At 42.9% G+C, this 14,368-nt stretch overlaps 1 protein-coding gene across 2 annotated transcripts in view; it reads left to right on the top strand.

Moving 5' to 3' along the window:
- Positions 1 to 5,163: 5,163 nt before the first annotated feature.
- The window catches only part of Ehf (ets homologous factor), a 41,584-nt gene continuing 32,379 nt past the window's right edge, over positions 5,164 to 14,368 (top strand). Inside the window, exon 1 of one of the 2 annotated variants that reach the window (XM_013514292.1) lies at positions 5,164 to 5,324. The gene's annotated coding sequence lies outside the window, so the exon portion shown is untranslated. Of the gene's footprint in view, positions 5,325 to 8,603; positions 8,693 to 14,368 lie in introns of those variants that run through there. The other variant, XM_013514293.1, reaches the window with a different exon arrangement.

The following is a 14,368-nucleotide window of genomic DNA, read 5'->3' as shown; positions in this document are numbered from 1 at the left end:
TGATTTTCTCTATCACTCCACTGTTGGAGGTACTTGTTGAATTGGTAAATACGGGAAAGAACTCAGGAGACTGAATTTGTAAAGGTGATTCTGGTGGGTTACTGGCTTACAGCAAGGACACACTAGGGAGGACTATACCACAGAGAAGGCTGGAAACCTGTGAGCCTGGAGAAGGAAACACAAGCTTCCAAAGTTCTAGTTTCCTTTTCTGCAACACACACGGCAGCAAGTCTTTAATTTCTTTTGCCTTTTGGGGTTCCATGACAGTGCAAAAGGAGTTCTTAGGCAAAAAATAACATAAGAACAGCTACTGGTGGTACAACATGGTAATCACAGTTAATAATAAAGGATTGTGTACCTGAAAATTGCTGAGCATAGATTATAAGTATTCTCACTATAAAAAAGATAAGTATGTGAGGTAACACATTTTAATTAGTTTGGTTTAGCCATTCCACAATGTATAAGCATATCAAAGTATTACGTTGTATACCATGAATATATATATTTTTAATTTTCAATTAAACAAAGAGTAATACCAAAGGAAGGAGAACTGAGCTGCTGTAATTATAAGAAAGTCTTTCCCACACAAAAATGAAAACATGGCCACAGGAAGTTTGCTGGGATGTGGCCAGTTTGCTCAGCCTTTTCTACCTCTCTGACTCTGAGAATGGTGACTTTTTTCTTCAGTACTGATTCTTCAAATCCACGGCCTTTACACTGAGCTATACTCATAGCCCATTTTTAAATTTTTCTTTTGGGACAGGATCTAGGTAAGTTACCCAGACTGAGTTTGAACATGTAATCCTCCCTCATCAGCCCTTCCCATGCTGGGATTAGAAGTGTGTACCACTCCACCTGCCAAACTGAGCTTACTTGAAGAAGCTGATGAAGATACTGCACAGAAGTTCAAAACAGTTTGATTCAAGACCAAAGCTCTTAATTCCAGCAGTGAAAGTGCCATTTGGTCAATGCACCATGTAAAGTTATGTGTGAAGAAAGACAAGGACAGAAAGAAAATAATAAGAGACAGATGAGGCAGAAGGAACAGAGCAGGAACAAGTTACACTAGGCAAGAATGGAGGACCCGGGAAGAACTAAAATATGAAGGGAGAACTAGCGTGATTATGCACACCTGCAATCCTAGCACTCTGGGGGGATGAAGCAATAGTATCACAAACTTGAATTTAGCCTGGGTACCTTATCAAGATCCTATTTTAAGTCCCTGGGTTCCATCCCCAGGACCACATAACAAAACAAAACAAAAATGGAGAATTTAGAGAATTCAACTTGGAGTGTGTGTGTATATGTGTTTATACAATGAGTTGTTCTTCTCAGGAACGGTGGCCACTCTCCCCACCTGCCAGCACCACTGAGGTTGTCCCCCATCTCAGCAGTTCAGTGGTATGTGCCACTGGCAGGGGCTTGAGCAGATAGATGCATACGTACGATGGCTAAAGCCATCATCAGAGTGATTCACAGAAATCTGCTCGCTGTCAGTGTGAGGCCTCCCACAAAAAACTTGAGAACCACTTTCTGAGCCCATGAAGCTTCTCAACAGACAGGAAGATAACAGGGAAAGCTAATCTCATCCAGAAATCTGAGAACATTGCAAATGTGGCCTTTAGAGGGCGTAGGGTAAAAAGCAAGATGATATTTATAAACCCTCTTTCAGTGCTAGAAAACCTATGGCACGCGTGTCACATTGGACAACCAGAGCCCTCTGTTTCGGCAGGCATGTGAGCCAAGTCGCCCCAGCAGCTGAGCATTAGATAACAGTGCACATAGATGCAAGGATGGCACTTTGCAATAAATAAATAGGTTGCAGTTTGGGTACTTGGTCTCTAAAAGTTTTGCCGTCACTGCCCTAGTTCCTTATTTGATGGTAGTCAGGGTTATTGATCATGATATTCTGCTCTGTGACTGTTCCTCCCCAGTGAGTTTTACAGGACCAGAGAGATTTTCTTGCTCCCATTATATCTACATGAATATTCTTGTGTGGCTCTCACTATGCAGTTGTCACATTCTACCCTGCAGGCAGTTCCATTTAATCAGCAGGGGATGACAGGCAGAACCATAGACACACATTTGCTTTCAAAAATAAACATAGTGCTTCTAGTTAAGAGGTGTTGTATAGACAGCATCTTCTTTCTTGTAATGTAAGCACATTCTTCCACTGACCTTATAACCACCTTCTTCTGTGTTGGTGTTAAGGCTCACACCTCTTGGATCTTGATACCTGGCTTAGAGAGATTCCTTGTCATAGGCTTGATTTGGTAATGAAGATTCCTAAATTTCTTCAGTTTGGGGAGGTGGATCTCCTAAAACTGGCCTTCCCAATCCTTGGACCAAGGTGGGTACCAGTCTGTGGCCTGTTAGGGACTGTGTTGCACAGCAGGAGGTGAGGAGCAGGTAAATAAGGAAAACTTCATCTGTATTTGCAGCCTCTCTCCATAGCTGGAATCACTGCCTGAGCTCTGCCTCCTGTCAGGTCAGCTGCAGCTTTACGTTCTCATAGCGAGGGGTCTAGATTTTGTGCACTTTACGAGAACCTAATGGCTGATAATCTGAGGTGGAGTTGAGGTGATGTTAGCATTGGAGAATGTACAGTAATTATTATAAATCACAAATAACAGGAAATAACCCTCCCCACAGTTCATGGAAAATTATCTTCCACAAAACTGGTCCTTGATGCCAAATGAGTTGGGCATCACTGTTCTACAAGACAATTCATCTGAACTAGGGAGCTGCAGGCCACTACGAGCAACTTGGTCTGATGTGCTTTGTCCCCTTTTCTTGGTGGAAACCAGTATCAGGACTCACTCGAGGGCTTTGTGTGTTTGCAAAAGTCTGTTTTACTGAACTTAGCCTGGGTACCTTATCGAGACCAAGTTGACCATAGAGTAAAAGACCATACTCCAAAGGAATTTATACATAGCTGATAAGTGCTTCAAATCTAGCTTTCCTTTGTTTTTAATACAGGGAAGGGGAGGTATTGTTTTACTTCTGTTTTTCTTCTAGGAAGTTCAACAAAGTTCCAAGTAAATAAAAGAATCCATACTAAATAATTACCCACTAAGCACCAGACACATTGTTAGGTACTGTATATACATAAAACCTTTTCAGGTGGCTTGTGAGGATGAAGCGGCATTTTTTCTGTCCCCCCACACCATGACCCCTTTTAATGGGTCAGTTGTCCTGTCTAGAATGGATAAAGGAATGGACAAATCGACAGAACTCTTTAGTTAGAAATTAAAGGGCCTCTAATTAAAGGTGGCTGGGCCTGGGCTAGTCAGCCACATCATTAGAGGAGACGCATTTGAAGTTCACTACCTCAGGACCACACGGCCCCTATCTCCTACCCCACCTTGCTGTCTCAGGTTAATTTCAGGCAAAGGTATAAATGAGGCCAAGTCCGCTCCCCTCAAGTCCTATAGCACTAATAGCGCTAATTCCCACCCCCCCACACCACCACAAGCAAATACCCTGTTGTGGGTGGAACATAGCTACTTGAAGCTGCTCCTGACTCATCCATCTCTCAAGCAAAATCCCAGCAGGCCGTTCCCTCAGGGCCCTGCTCTCAGATCTAAAGCTGATAAACTAATTGGGGCTAATGTGATAATGGGCAATAATGACATTTACTCTTTTTATCAGGCCCAGGGCATACGTGTACATGTTGAGAAAGCCCTTGGCCAGTATACCAGATTGAAAGGGAGGGAAGGGTAAGACTATGTGGTGTAGGTTACAGAGGCAAAGGGGCCTTATACAGCTGTCCTAAACTGTGCTACTCTAAGCTTCAAGACCTCCTTTAAGATCAGGTTGAATTGCAAGACCTTCCCAAGTCCGCTGGTGCCCATCTTCCACTTTCAAAGGCTCTGCATTCATGTTGCATAGTAAGCACGGAAGAAATCACACCACCACTCACTCCCATCCTACCTTATAATACACTGACCAGTTGCTTTCTGTTCTAACCAGGAGGCTTGCTTACATGCAGGCCTCACATTTTTACATAAGGAACTTCTTGCTTTTGATTACAAAATCTTTATCTCTTTGCCAAAACTCTATTCCCCTTCCCTCTCCCACAAGGGGGGTATTCCCCTGAGTTGAAGAAACCTTCTTGGACATTTCACTCATGTCACGCCAGTGTCAGGGAAGACCCAGGAGAGAAAGTTAATGGTTAGGGGATGGTATTTTTCCTAGGCAGGCCAGTTGCTCACCTGTACAGGTTCAGGAACATTTGTGACCTAGTGAAGCAAGAACAGGCAACTCCCTGCATGCCCTTGACCCAGGAGGGTGTGTGGGTATTTGAAATCTACAGACCCTCCCCATCTGCCTCCTTGCCCAAACGGCTGCTTTATTCCCAACTTCAGGATCTTGATCGTCTCTCCTTGAGACCCCTACAGGAGTGTCGGTAAACAGGAAAAAGATCAAGTAGGGGTCAAGAGAAAATGAAAAAACTGGATAATCCAGCAAATCAGCCCATGCATTGCTGAGAATTGATTTCTAGGCTGGAGAGCTCATAGTTGACTTTCCCTGTAGGGGTCTTTTCTTTCAAATTTTCCTCCAAGGCTCTTACCTGGGGCCAGGGGAAAGTAGCTTTTCAAAGTCCCTTGACATTGCCAAGGGTCACTGTCAAGGAGGCAGTCGTAGTGTCTGGAAAGAGAACTGGCTGGAAGCTCCTTCAGAACACAATACCTGCACAGCCAGGGCAAAGATCTCGGTGCTAAAGTCGAGTGGACTAAATACAGATTAGAAAATGAGACAGATGTTCAAGGGCGCTCCTCCCACACCCCTCCACCACCACCTCTGCCAGATTTGGACTTCGGTTCACTTTCCTTTTATACTCTCCCTTCCTGATGGTGTCTTTGGGGAGCACGATGCTTTTCACCCGAAACTGCCTCTAAGCTGAAAAGAACAGTCACCACCAAATCAATTCCTCATCTATTAACAGGTTGTCTCTCTGTACTTGAGACACAGGCATAACCTGGTTAGACCTGTTTTGTTTGAACACTAACGTGTGAGTTGGCCAAATGCAAATGAGCCAATGTTTGTAATCCTTTATTTTATTTTTTTAAAGGGCTGGGCAGCCAATCACAAGAGGGGGAAGTGACTTAGGGAATTCCCGGTTGGTGGCTTATTGCTTAATATCCTACAAAATGATTTTAAATTATTGTCATATGCATTTATCTTCACTCTGATGAGGGCTCAGACGTGATAACACCTGTGGTTCCCCATCCTGGTAGGAGCTGGCGTGACAGCTGCTGGCTGCCTCCTCTCCATTCGCCAGGGCTATTGGATTTCCCACCCAGACTCTTTAGGCAAATGAGGTAAGTCCTTATTTTTAAACCTTCTTTTGAATCTGAAATTCAAACACCTGCATGGAAAGAGAAGCCTGCCTTGAACCAGACAGATGAAAGTAGAACAGCCTCCCGGAGGCAGCTGGCAGGAGTAAAGCTTGCCTACCTGGGCTTACCTCACTGCCTCTTGTTAGAGTTTTATATTGGGGGCCAGCTGAGCTCTTTGGATGTTATCTGTGAATTTCCTACCTTGTCTGGCCTTCTAATGACTGTGAATTAAAAACCCCTGGTTTCCCTCTACTGGTGTGGCAAAGCCATGTTTCTGAGTTGAAGTCTTCGGAAACAGGCAGGCAGATAGGGATAGGTGACTGTGATGCAGCTGAGCGAAGAGCTGGTTGGCTGGTAGCTTTGGGGTCTCAGAGCGCAGCATCTCACTTTCCAGAGATGTCTTCTGCTGGTAATTTTTCTGACTCACTAGCTATAGGGAAAGGCCAATTCATCTTTAATGTGTTCCAGGGTTGCAAAATGGCTGGAAATAGGTAAGAGGGAGTCACTTCCACAGGGGAAAAGGTGGCCAGGCAGCCAAGATAGAACGGGGCACTTGTGAGAGCTAAACACTTAAGAATGAACTCTGTCCAGAAAAAAAAAATCAATTTAGGCAAAAGGTTTTACCCTATCACAAAGGGACAAACTCACCTTTTGTCCCAAATGGGATATTATGACCAGACGGGCAGACATGACTCAGCAGCAACAAATGCATTAGAGACAGGGATTCTTTTGATTTTGTTTAGACACCATGAAGATGTGTTGGTCCCAGCACGGACAGAACTGGGACAGTAGGGAATTAATCTTCTTGTTGGTCCACAGTAGCACCAAAGTGGGAAGGTCTTATTTTCAACATCCGTCTTTGTTCATTTAGCATCCCAAGCCCTATTGTGGGAGTGTGTTTTGCTAAGATGAAGTGTTAAGATTGTGTTGTTAAGATGCAGTGTAAGAGTTTGTGAGTTTAAGTGCGCAGGTGTCTCTGCTGGTTGTCTGCACTGATCTCAGTAGCAGGGAGAAAAAGAGTGAAGGTTTAGATTCTGAGGACTTTTAATGAAAGGTTTAGTTTAGGCACTGGTTCTGTAGATGCAGGTACGAAGCTGTATGCAGATGGTATCTGTGAGTGTGTAAAAGGGAAGCTGGGGACTTCTGTGGCAGTGTGCTATGTCCACTGAGGTCAAGGGAAGAGGCAATTTTCAATAGGAGAGGTGAAGATACATCATTAGGAAGAATTTCAAGGTTAAGAAATGCTATCAGAAGAAATTCTTCAAGATATTTTCAGAAAAACAGTCATGGCGGCATCTAGAGTTTTCCAGAAGGCTCCATTTGTCCTCTTTTTGTGACCTAAAACTCTGTGACTATGAAATAATTCATTAGTTCCATCTTTTTCATAATATGTTGTCATGTTGGACTACATTGCTTCCACACCAGTGGTTGATGGTCTTTAAAAACTGCAATGGAAATGAAATGAGATCGACAGTGGCTTGGAAATCTGTAACTGTACTTTAAAAATTAATAAACTTTCTGGAGACAATCCTCTGTGTTTTCAAAATATATTACAGAGGCATTCTAGGCCAATGCTCTGCCACTGGGCTATATCCCCAGCCATGTAGAGGTATTACAAAAGAAAGCAACCCTGAAAAAAACAGCTGTGCTCAAAGTTCTCTTACATTAGTACTCAAGATCATCTTCAGGAATCCTTAAAAAGAATCTCTGTTTTTAATAGTACATGTTTGCAGCGCATACTGATCACATTCATCACGGGGAACTGGTACATAACACATCTTAATTCTTATGTCTCCTTCCCACGGTCCTTAGGACCTTTTAGAGTGGCTGTGAGTAGGGCAATATATTTGGTCAAAGGCTCAGAAGGTCTCAAATTCTACTCTATTAACTCCCTTGTGCTAAAAATTGCCTGTGTGTACATACACACGCATATATATATTTCATTTCTTAATATATTAATATTCTATATTTTCTCAATGAAAATGCCTGACCTCTGACAAGCCCTACATTCATACTCCCGATTTCATGTCTGTAGGTGCCTGAAAGTGCTCTTATTCATTGACTAACTATCCTGATCCTCTTTCAATATCTTTCTGACTTGTTGAGGGTCTGAGACAGATTGGAAACCGGGAGGTTACAGTGTGTACTCAATTGAGTGCAGTTAGCTAGTTGGAAACTAGAAGGAACTTGTATAAGGTCTCAACTCAGAACAGGCGTGCTTTGGGCCAAAGTTCCCTTCCAAGGAAGTGTAATTCAGCTTTCTGGAATCTCATAAAGTTTTATTTCCTTCTTATCTGTCCCTATTCCTCACTGAATTTGGGAATTTGAGTACTAGGTGGTGTTTATAGACTCTCTTGCTTTTCAGAAGGCAAGGCATAAGAGCTGTGCTCCCTTTATAGCACCCAGCATAAAGTTTTGTACAAGGAGCGATCCAAAAACTGTGAATGTTTAAATTTTAAAAAATTATTACAGCAAAAAACACATTGCCATTAATCCTCTCAAAATGCTCTCTTTGCTTCAAACACACTTAGCCCATCGTTCTGGTCTCTTTCTGAAGCAGTTCATAAGTCCTCTTTCACATCTTTATAAGATGTGATAAAATATATGGTAAATATTGCTGCCGAGTGCCATCCGACAGAGGGGCGGGCTCATAAAAATGTTACGGCGTGTCCTCATCCACCTTATTCACTGAATCCGGTGCAGTGCAACTTCTGGTTCTTTCCTAAAGTCAAAGTTCCCATGAAGAGTAAACATTTTGAGTCAGTTCAGGACACTGAGGAAGCCACGAAGGCACAGCTAAAGACATTCTAGAACTGCCCCAGAAAGTGGCAAGAAGTGTGGGATCAGTGTGTTCAAAATGAGGGGAAGTATTCTGAGAGAGATTAATGACAATGTGTCTTTTACTACAGTAATTTTTAAATAATATTTGAACACATTCATTTTTAAAAATTACATCTCACAAAAATCACTCAGTATTTTCCCCTTTCTTCAAATGAAGTCATCTCTTAATTCCCTCCAGACAGAAATAATTTTCAGATTTTGTCTTCTGGGAGAACAGGGTGGAATGGCTACCAAGACTACACGGTAGTACTTGCTAACACACGTGAAGGTCAACACCATTGCTTTAAGGAACCAGATAGAAATACTGAACTTTTCAATAACACCATTTGGCTGCTGGTTTGACCCACTCCTTTCGTTAAGCTAGCCCTCTGGTAGAGCTGAAACCACAGTCCCTTCTGTTGTGGGTGGGGCCGCAGCTGGGAGGCACTGGCATGGTGTTTAGAGCCCACACGTTTCCCCTTGCCTTTGTTACCGGGTAACTGAACACGGCGAGGTGGCCTTCCGCACAGGTAAGCCGAATTTGTGGAGGGGATCGCCCTGTAAAGACGGAGGCAGGAGGCCGCCAGCCACTCGCTTCCAGGTTCTCTTAAATCTGTCTTCAAAGAACTACATGGAGAGAGGGTGCATAACTGACTTGACATTTTCATATCTCATTTGTTAACAAATGTTTTAAAAATAATGTGTATTATTTTAGGTATCAGGCAATGATTAAAAATTGTTAGTTTCTTTAAATTGGATAAGGATTTAAAGGGTCAGATTGTTAAGCTATTAGGCAGAAAATCAGCTGTGAAAGGGGGCAAATGGCTCCCCACAACAGGTCATCCCAGTATGGGACATAATTTTAGCTGACTGGTACTGACATCAGTAAGCCAGGGAGTGCTGGAGCAGACATTTGTGCGGATCCATCAGTTACTTGATAAACACTTTACTGAATTTCAGAAGGAGAAAAAATCTTTCTTTAAGAATCTTCCCTGAGGAAGATAAGAGTCCGTGTTTGGAGGGATAGGAGCACAGTGTAGGGAAGGCCGTTCATGGGCACACCACGGCTGTATATGGGACACCTGTCACAATGACAGGTAGGAGAGCTGACGAAGCTGTGTGTAACACACTCCACCTCTTGGGCTTTAGATTCTTCTTCTAGACAAAGAGGATCATCTTTAAGATCCATTTCAACCCTCAGGTTCTAAGGCTGTGGGTGACCGAGGTGGGGGAGTGTGGCTGAGGGGACGACTATGCCTGGGAGGGGTCCAGTGGGATTAGTATGAGTCTGTGAAAGCTGGGAAAGGGGGTGGGAGATCCCCTCCAAAAATGAGAAAGGAAAGAAGATCAGCAGGTACCCTTAAGTGGCTTCCTTAGGGTCCTCAGAACTTTGGCTAAGGGATATACTTAGGGAATGTACCGAGATCCGACACTTGGCACATTTATTAGCTGTATTAGGGATATTAGTTTGCTTCCATACCATGCCTTACAAGCCCAGATCTGGTGAGAGCGTGGAAGAGGTTGAAGCAGGCTGCTTGTGACAACAGGGAGCAGTCGCTGTATATGAGCAACATTCTAACGGTGTCTTCCGTAAAATACCACAACAGCCTCCTAAGAGATGAAATTCACACACCCATAGGGGCGCTCATGAGTTTGCTTGACTGATTGCCTGGGAATTATTGGGCAGATGAGATGAAAACATGGACTCACTTTTCCAGGAGGAAGATCCAGTGGGTAATCACAAGGGCAACACGACTAGTTCAGACCCCGGAGATTCCCTGAGGGTTCAGCTCTGTACCCAGAGCAAACAGAGCTTGTAACAGGGTCAAGAAGGGTGTCGCACTGAAAGACACTCATAGGGTATTAATTGACCTTGTTTTAAAAGAGTTAACTTATAAAATATTCCTTTGAAAAGTGATTTCACTAGCACTTAACCATGTTCTGTCCTGGATTGGTTTTGGGACTAAGCCCCTTATTTCTGGCTCGTTGGACTCACAAACTCTTTCTCCCTCTCATCTTTTGCCATATCCTGGCCCTCTCAGAACCTCCTTTAATAACTTTCCTTTCATTATTAAGGGTATTAAATAAACAATTGTTTGACATATGACCCGTATAGGTACATTCAAAACATGCTTTCTGATGAAACAAACCCTAAATGAATATGGAATCACAATGCCCAATGAATAATAGTTTGATGATTAAACTAGTAGAGCTCTCATAACCCCACTCTTTTGATGTAACAACTTATTTTTACTTCTGCACGACCTTTCTTTGGTGGTGCAATTGTGGGGAAGTTGAACTATCATATCTGCCACTCTGTCCCCCAGCCATATCCTAGACACATAAATAAGTAGTCTTGGGGGCTGGGCTCTTACTTTGCCCGCTGTGGATCTGGGGAAGTTCAGTCATCTCATTAGGCCTTTCTCAGCTCAGTGCAAATTGCCTCTTAAACTGTGCTGAGACTTCCCTGGAACAGGAAGATGATGATGGACCTCGGAGAACATAGCTGTCCTCTGGCCCATCTGAGGAGCTTTTAAAAACTTTCCCTCCATAGCGCTGATGGCATAGTTTGGAGGATGAGGTGGGAAAACTACGAAAGGGAAGCTGTTTTTAGTGTAGCAGGCTGTAGATGGGGCCCTGAATTCAACCTCTGCCTCAATTTTGTTCACATAGAGAATCAGAGAGCAAGCAGTCACTGTTCTGCTATCTTAACTCCACTGGCCAGAAGGCTGTGAGTGGAAGAAAATTGATGAAGAGCAGATCTCAACCAGTGTGTGTCTGAAGAGGTGGGACACGGTACAGAGTGTCTGGAATCAGCTGGGACATAGTATGGAGACACTAGATTTAGAGTCAGAATGCTTGGATTTAAAATTATTCTGGCCCTGGGTAGTTGAGTGACTATGAGTGAATTATGTAAGCTCTAACACCTAAATGTCTTCATCTGGAAAATGGGGTTAATCACATCTACTGCACAGGGATGTTGTAAGCATTACATTAAACAAGAATGTGAAAGCACCAGAATAAATGCTTATGAGTAATTAATTAGTAATTTGAGAGTGGAAGTCAAGGAGAAAGATCCAATTCAGGTGAATTCAGTGAGTCTCTGCTTGGTCAGGATGAAAAGTTATTAAATTTTTTCCATTAACGATCGACTTTGGTTCAGTACAGAAAGAAATGCAGTAGATTTTTACCGGTTATGGTGGGCTGCAGCGAAATAAGATGATTCATGTAAACAGAGGGCTTCCAATTTAAATCTCCATTTGAACTGACTGCATATCACAACACACGGAGCTCCCAGGGAAGAGCTGGAGTGGGCATGCAGCATGTTCTGCCCGTCTTAGTGCCTGGCATGTAGTGGCCTGCAGAAGACAGTCCCCCCTTTGGGCTGTTCACATGACTGACTGCAACTTCGTATACCTACCTTTAACATTCTGATAGCGTCTCCAGATGTCTACTGGCCACGACTGTTGAAGGTATTAGCCTTGGGCAAATGTTCTAGAAGCTTTGGGGGGAAAATAAGAAAACAAAACCTAATTACTTATTTTGTCTAGACACTGTGGGGTCTCCTTGTGATAAATAGTTCAAACGTTCTGGCCATGCAGAAGTGGTTTCTAGAGGGTAAGTTGAAGGAGTTATCCTTGCTATTAGTTAAACAGCCAAAGTTCCCAGCTTTCTTTCCAAGGATTGCTTCGTATCTATGGAGAATATTTGGGGGCTCCATGAACTTGGATGTGAAAATATTACATTACAATTTTCCATAATCTCTTATTAAAATGTAACATCTTCTTCCAGTGCAAATACAGTATTAACTACATCTGTGACTGTTACCAAGAGCAATCACAACATTTTTGTATCACATTGTACTTGTTGCAGATATCTCAAAATATCACTCTCTGGCATCACAGAGGTTATTAGACCTGATATAGACTTATTTAATGTGTTATTAAAGAAGGGCATATACTATTACGATGACACACATTTATTTTAAAAAGTATTTCAATAATCAAGATCATTGAGAAGGGACCCATGTGCCTCAATAGATTGCAAAATGGGTTCATAGTATGAATAAAAGACTGAGAACTTCTAATGTATAGCATTCTCTTTGGCAGGGCCAATGAAATGACTTCTGAACAGGACCAGCTGATAGATAGTCTCTGCTAAAACAGAAGATAAGGTTCTTTCTGACGATGGGTAGCCTTGGAGTTGTGGAGGGACAGTGGCATAATAAAGATGATAATAATAGTAATAATGGTGATGATAATAAGAGCTAACATTGGTTGAGTGCTTGTTACAGGCCAGCTGGTTACGGGCATGTTCAATGTCCTATATTGTTGAATCCTCCCACACACCTGAGAAGATAGGTCATGGGACAGTCGGGCATAGAAAAGACCTCTCTCCCCTGTGATGACAAAGTCTTGGTGCAATTTAAAACAAAAATGGGGACTGATTCCCCGGAGGCCAGTATCATGGGTGTATAGCTTGTGCAGCTATGCCTGGTCTGAGATTAGAATTACTCCACTTTTGGTGGAATGTTCTACCGTGGCTGTCTTGACATTTTGAACCGGGAACTCCATGTTTTCCCTCTGCACCAAGCAATGGATTATATGATTCTCCTGCTTCTGGAGGTGGTGATGTTTTTTGGATACATGACAACTTCTTATGCTAGGAGCCTGGGAAACCAAGCCCTGGGAAGGTGGAGGCAGGGCTGGGGAAGCTGAGGTCTGCTGAGGAGGAAAGGTGTAGTTTTTGCATTGGTGAATTTTATAGTTTCGTTTGAGTTTTGAAGGTTTGCTGTGAAACAATGTGGGAATGATTGTATTATATGGTAGAAGGGAATTCATTCCTTGGACAATCTTTCTGGTAGGTTTTCTTGCTTGCTGTTTGGATGGGTTTTTATTTTTTATTTTTCCAGAGACCTTGCTGCATAGGCCAGTGAGTTAGGAGAAGCAGAACAAAGTCTGTTCTGAAAGGAAAATGAAACCCAGTGAGTCGAGAGTCCATCGCTCTTGTAGGGAGGTGTTTCGGAGTTGGCTTTGATGCCTACTGTTCTTTAATGAGTACCTGAGCAAAGAGAAAATTTCTTTTTTTTCTGAATTTGTGAGCAAATCCAGATGTTACCGTGTTTGGTTCTTAAATTGTGAAGCTGATGATGGAATAAGCTTGTGAGGTTCTGTCTGTTTTTGAGGGACACATTTTTACAAGCTGTTGCAAGGTTTGGAACAGGATTGTGGACACAGCGTTGGTGGAAGAGGGGCAGAATTTTCCTGGGTTTCTTTGAGTGACAGACTTCAGGCTTCCTGAATGACACAACCATAGTCTCTTGTCATCAGTGTGTTGTTCCCAGCCTTTGGGACTCATGTGTGACACTCAGCCATCAGGTGCCCCACCAAGGGAGCCAAGTTTCCTTAATTTTTCAGCAGCTTTTCTTCCTTATTATTATTGCTGCTGTTTTATTTTTAGGTAGCCACCTCACCCTAAGTCAATGTAGGGCCATGAGTGGGAAGCCAGATGAAGGTTTTTGTTTTGCTTTTGGTACAGGGGATCGAACCTAGGACCTTATATATGCTAAGCAGGAGCTTTACTATTGAGCCACCTCATCAGTACTGCAGTTTCATGGATGAGATCGGGAGCTATGAATTTGTCTTTCTGTAGCATCTGGACTGACGTGCACTATTGTTTTTATTAGGGTGCAAGCGTGATCAGTATGGCTCCTACTCACATTTAGGGAAAAAGTCACTGGAGCTGTCCTCTTAAGATCTCAACTGTCGAATTAAAAGGATGAGAGCCTAGGTAACATCCTTCTCTTTAGAAATGCAAGGGATCTGTTTGCAAAGCTCTGCAGAATTATGCTGCTTTTCCCATGCCATCCCTACTGCATTTCTCACAATGCAGCCAGTCCAATTACTAGATTTGCATCTTGAATAAGTTGCTTAACTTCTTTGTGCTTCCTCATCTGTAAAATGGGACATTAAGTACTGATGTCTGAGGTTCTTGCCAGGATCGAGTGAGATAATTTGGGTAAAGCCTAGCTCAATTTGTAAGACACAGTAAGCTCTCAGTCCATGCGAATTATCCTACCGTCATAGCTTTTGTTGTTGTTTTGTAATTATCCAGTCCATGAGATTCCACGCTGGTGGTTGTTGATCTATTCTTAGCTTGAGCTTCTTGATCTTTTCCTGGGAAGAAATTTGAGTCTTGAAATGGTC

Source organism: Chinchilla lanigera, unplaced genomic scaffold (genome assembly GCF_000276665.1).
Source record: "Chinchilla lanigera isolate Chin_1 unplaced genomic scaffold, ChiLan1.0 scaffold00021, whole genome shotgun sequence".
Lineage (NCBI taxonomy): Eukaryota > Metazoa > Chordata > Mammalia > Rodentia > Chinchillidae > Chinchilla > Chinchilla lanigera.
Note: the sequence above shows the minus strand (reverse complement) of the source record. Positions and strands in the feature narration are given on the sequence as shown.